The sequence below is a fragment of the Leptonotus elevatus genome, chromosome 11 (genome assembly GCF_054856555.1).
Source record: "Leptonotus elevatus isolate MCC_2025b chromosome 11, RoL_Lele_1.0, whole genome shotgun sequence".
Classification (NCBI taxonomy): Eukaryota; Metazoa; Chordata; class Actinopteri; order Syngnathiformes; family Syngnathidae; genus Leptonotus; species Leptonotus elevatus.
The window spans coordinates 6,902,530-6,908,708 of NC_141249.1; positions in this window are offsets into that span (position 1 = coordinate 6,902,530).

The following is a 6,179-nucleotide window of genomic DNA, read 5'->3' on the forward strand; positions in this document are numbered from 1 at the left end:
TCTACATCCTTAGCTTGTGATTCCAAAATATATCTGATCAATAATAAACATACAATCTAACGTATATGGCTGTGGGGTATGTGGCTGGTTCATTATTATTGCAATGATGACAATGGAGTTAGTGCTTCCATGCAGCTGTGACCACAAAAGCGATTTGCTCCGTCTCGCTGGGGCTCGTTGCCATGCATCAGCCATCTTAGATTGCAAAAACTAACCTTTGATTTCACTGGCAACACTCTATTAATAATTAAATAATTGGGATATATATATATATATATATATATATATATATATATATATATATATATATATATATATATATATATATATATATACATATATATATATACATATACACACACAGTATATATAAACACTTTTGGTTAAAGTTGCGACCATTCATTCTCAATGTGAGTCTACAAAATTGGCATAACTGTAAAAAGAAAATAAAAGATGATTCTATTCTGATGCAGTTTTTAAAATTTCCTTACAAGTTTCAATTTTGATAAAATAGTGTTCATTTTATAAGTTAGCATACTTGAGTTCAAAATTTGCACTTGAGCGGTCTATAGAAATTGGTGGTTATTTAAATGTTACAACAGTTCTATGGCAATTTAGATGTGTATATAAAGTCAACTCCAATGCAGTGATTTTACAAGAATACCATACTTGAATTTATACATTTGCATTTTTTAATTTTATGAATTTTGTTTTGTCCAAAAGAAACTTACACACTGTAATTATAGTGTTTTAAAGAATTGTAGTTGCCTTCATATTTTTTATGTACTTAAATATTTTCTTGTTTTGTACCCCCAAAAAATTAATTTTTGTTTGAATAATTGTGATTTAAATTATTACCAAAACAATCGTGATTTTTTTTGTAATCAAGCAGCCCTATTGTGGAGTATTTTGTACATATCATTTAAATCGAAAATAATGTACTTAAGTCTAGTATTTTTTGAGCTGTAAAAAGTTTGAGAGGCATTGTGTTAAAAATAAATGATTAAAACAAGGCACCGAAGCTGCACATCAGGCACCTCACTCGAGATCTCTCAGCATGAACGCAACAGGTGTCAATTTAGATCACCGTGTACTGTTTGTGTGTATTGGGACAAAAACAATATCCAGGGTTCAACACAAAAATCTATAACTGAAGTTCTGCATGTCACAACGGCAGTGATAAGGAATGTTTAACACCCGTTTTTCCTTCCCTTACATGCTGCATCTCTCCCAAGAACAATTCACACCAAACCAGATACTTTTCTGATGAAATTTCACTTCCTCGTGTCGATAAGTGATTTTGATTGGATGATAAACAAAAAGGCACAACCACATCCAGATTTTGCCAGCCCACGTTTGTAAGTGGGGTGATGACACTTTCTCACCACTGGAGGGCAGTGTGGCTTCATGTAGTGACACCACTTTTCCTCTCGTGCCTATACTTCCTTCTCTGACTATTATTATTATTTTTAGGGGGAACAGCCAGGAATGTGTGTACACATACATTCACAGACCCTCAATGCTGCAATTTGGACTCCTTGTGGTTCTTCTCTGCCAGTGACTGACAGGTTCTTAACGAGAGCAGCCTAGAGCGTTTGCCCTCCAGGCCTGTACATCAACCATCAACATACAAGGCGCGCGCACACACACACATCTCAACAGTTAGATTTTGTCCAATGATTGGCGGCCACGGTTTCCATGACGCAGCCTGATCCAACATGGAAGGAATGCCATTGTCTGGTTCAGGTGGAAACATCAGGTGACACCGAGGCCTCCCAGACAAGAAGGTTGCGCGCGGCGTCTTATTGTGACGGTCACGTTGACGAGGCCGCATAGCTGACCGGCAAAAAAGCGCAACCCGGGGCAGCGCCTTCCCTCCACCCACTTCATGATTCATCTCGCCGCTCACCTTTGTTCCTTCTCTTCTTCCAGCGAGAGAACAGCCAATTAAAATACTCTGTGGATGGATACGATGAAGAAAGACATAGCTTCTCCATGACATTTTCGCTACCCCCTGCATGGTGACAGATCTGGTGCATTCACACCGAGGTGAGGGGGAAAAACAAAACAAAAAAAAAAACAGACGGCTCCCGCCCTCCTGCTGCTATTAAATGTTGATGTATAATATCAAAAATATATACACGCGCAAAAACATGAAGACGAATGTTGGAATCAAAATCAACCCTGGATTCAACCCTGCATACTCAAATAAGCTGCATGTGTTTTTTATGTGAGGAGCAGACCAATCGTGAATATGAAAGGATGTGGACCATTTATTTTGGAGATGACACGGTGTGTTTTCTTCCTTCCCAGGAGGCCATGCCGCGCACACAAACACAAGAGGCCAGTCAAACTTAGAGCACATTTTCTGCTATGGCTGCAAGTGTCGGTCGGGGTCACCCAAGTGTATGACCTCTGCTATTCAGGACGAAACGGTATGCTTTATTATAAATAGTCAAACAAAGCCCCTCAGGACAGTTTGTGTACATGCCTGCGAGACAAGAGAACACAACATTTCCTCTCTCTCATACACACACGACACAGTGGCAAGACTTTTGGATTTGATTGGCCATTTGTAAATCTGGACGGCAGTTGAGTGACCCAGCACTAACGAGGCCTCGGAGGAGCGCTTCTCGTCCGCTGACCGCGCAACGCGGCTCACTTGTCACCATGTTTGTTTAAATGGATTATTAGCAACTCATCCCATCAAGATGAAATCACAAAAGCAGCAGTGGGATTGTCGACCGGCCGCAACTTGATGTACACCTGCACCAACGAACCATGTCAAACAGGAGGTGTTAAAAAGAAAAATGCATGCAAGATATTTTCATTGATATTGTTAGAGAAGTCATTTAAACTACATCACCTCCCCAAATTTTATTCCATTTAACTTCATATTCACTGTATTAAGTAGATGTTATGCTGTTAGAACTGCATATTGGTCAAGCTCCCACTTTAATGTACATGCGGCCCTTCATTTAGCAGCATGATTCACTTGTATAGCAACTGTATTTCAAATTCCTTAAAGGTTGTTCCAATTGATATTTCACACTGTGACAGAGTGGACATTTTAAGCTTGACGACATTTAACTACAAACAATTATAAAAAAATATTTATTCAACAGCCATCCCCCTTTTTAGCCTCTTAATGAAAAATGACAAAAAACATAGTCAGAATGTTCCTGAACACGTGAGAGGGTTTCTTAAAGGGGAAGTAACCAAAAAAAAGACGAGGTGGACAGAAATTTCAGAAGAAAAAAAAGGTATAAGATCAAAATAACTTTTGTGGAAAATAAAATAATGTAAAAAAATAAATAAATAAAAAGCCACAAAAGCCGATTCAATACGGTTTTCGATACGTGTGGAGTGAAATGATTCAAGGACGGATTTGAAAGTGATTGGATTCCGTCTAAATGGGAGGGATTACCGTTTGATTTGATACGGTACGGCTCAGTTTGAGAGGGTACGATGTAATGACTTAACCTAACCTTAACTTAATATTTACATTTGTGTGATGATAAATATTTGAGTGGGGAAATATGTATTTGATAACAGAGCTAATACATTTTCACCGCAGTGGACAGTAACATGAGCATCAATGCTAATGCTAGTACAAGAAGTGTGACTATTAAAAAAATTAAATGGCAATAACCATGGTAATCTCATTGTACTATCAAAATCATTTTGCTATAACCTCACAATCTGGGACTTCACTCGGCAGATCCGTTCGGGAAAGGAGGGACTTAATGTAAATACTTCAAGCTGATTGGACGATGCACCATCTTTGCTCGTTTGTTTTGACCAATCAAGGCAACGGATGAAAATGTCATCTTTGGTCTTGTTTTAGGAAGAAAAAAAAAAGCATGAACATCTTAACCAGCTAAAAATGCACTAAGTGCCTCTCGCTGTTCAACATTCAACAAGGAAACGGTAAATAATTCTGCGACAGAATAAATTGCAGCGTCCATTCGTCCATATTAGGTTTGTGTGTTTCCCCCGGCGTCGGCGCTTCCTAGTTTCCTCACAGCTGCATGTCCTGCCCTAAACAACGCCTGATTGGTCCGACTTTAAAAAAAGGTTGATTGCAAACGTATCAGCGGGAACAATACAAGATGTATTCTCGTAGTATTTGTGAACAAAAATACCACGAAAATTCAGTTTCGCTGGCAAGGTTAGTCATGACTTTTTTGTTGCCATTTTGCATATATTTGAATGAAATTGTCAGTATTGTAAACATGTTTTGATTCATATCTTGATATATTTCAAAGTCACAAAAATCCCATATACTGTATTTAAAACAAAAAAGTGTTACTATTCTAATACATTTTCATGATGACTGATTCTGATTAGGACACCAAAGACACTTTAGAGTGATATTGACCCAGCTCTACCAAACACACACACAAGCTATTCCTTATTTTCATTAGACAGTAAAAGTATGCTAAGTGGAGTCAGACAGGCAATATGCTAAATGATTGGTACCGGCACCTGAAGTATCTTGCAGCATCGTAAAAGTGCGTGATTGCAAGTTGGATATGATAGCCGAAATGCCACACAAGCAATGGCCTCGCTACTTCTGTCCAGTTAGATGAGACAAATCGTCAGTGCTGGAGATATGGCAGAGTGGACATGTGATGGCCACTGTGTCAGCAAGTGGAGATGCAACCCGTTTAATGAGAATCTATGGCCCGTTTGGATAAAGGGCCTGACTGAGAGGCTGTGACAAGTCCTAATGCTCACAAGTATAAATGATGTGGGTGGGCCGAGGATGGGGGCTCATCCCGGGAGGATGAGGCTGAGTGGAATCAATCCTCCGAGACCGCGTTGGGGAAGGGGGCCGGCGGAGATTGACAAATGGCTCGGGAGGGAAAAGTGCGGAAAAGGGAAAACTTGGAGAGGTGGAGAAAGCAAAACGTGCATTTTAATTGAATTTGGATGGAGGTGTCACATTTGCGTCAAAGATGTTCAATTGCGATGGTATACACACACGCACACACACACTCTTTGTTATGTTGAGAGTGTTTGTCTCTGCAGGGCTGCTGCAGAGAGGGTTTAAAATCCGATTGAGTCAATATCACTGGAAAATAACATACAATACACAGTGTGTGTGTGTGCGTGCATTTTGCATGTGAGCAACATGGCGCCTAGGGACTTCCTCCCTCTTCGTCTACAGCCCCAGTTGAAATGGAATTGAATAGTCAGAATCCTCAATGGTAAATGTTCACAAATTCAATACCAACTGCTCGGTCTCTCCTGCATTGGGATTAGGGTTAAGGGCATTACCATTTCTAAGACTTCACCAAAACATACACACACACACACACACACACACACACACACACACACACACACACACACACACACACACACACACACACACACACACACACACACACACACACACACACACACACACACACACACACACACACACACACTCGTGATTCAGTCCACACCCACACCAAAGACATTCCCCGGATGGCCCCATGAGATCGTCAAATATTTTTCAGTCTTTTGCAAAATGCTTAGTACGCATCGTGCTTAAAGATTCCCTTGTACTATCCATCGGAGGCTTGTTTTCATTTGTGTTCAACAATAATCTTGGCAAGATGGCGTCAAGGTCTAAGTGACAGATAAGCCTGAGGGAGAGCATAAGACAAACTTGTATTAATATTAACTGAGTGAGCGGTTAAGGTTTAATCCGGAAGCAGTCGGTCTGAAGGCACACCAGATGAAGAAATAATCAAGGGTAATACAAACAGAATTTGCGTTTAGTGGAATCAATTCATGTCATAATGCAAAATAGTGAAACAGTTAACAGCGACATGTTGTAATCAGGTTTTAGCCTCTATGAGTTTCAAACTCAAGGCCCGGGGGACACACCTGGCCCACCACATGATTTTACTAGGCCCATGAAAGCAAATGAGTCGGCTCTAATGATCCTTGCTAAAAATCTGTACCAATTAGGGGTGTTAGAAAAAATCCATTCGGCCATATATCGCGATATTACAGCGCGCAATTCTCGAATCGATTAGATATGCGGCCGAATCAATTTTTTAAACATCCATTTTTTTTTAGGAAATATTCAACAAAACGTCTTACTTAGGGTTATGGTTCACACTTTAAGCATGGAAAATGTTTCTATTAATGGAACATTAAGCCTTAATATTTTATTTCAG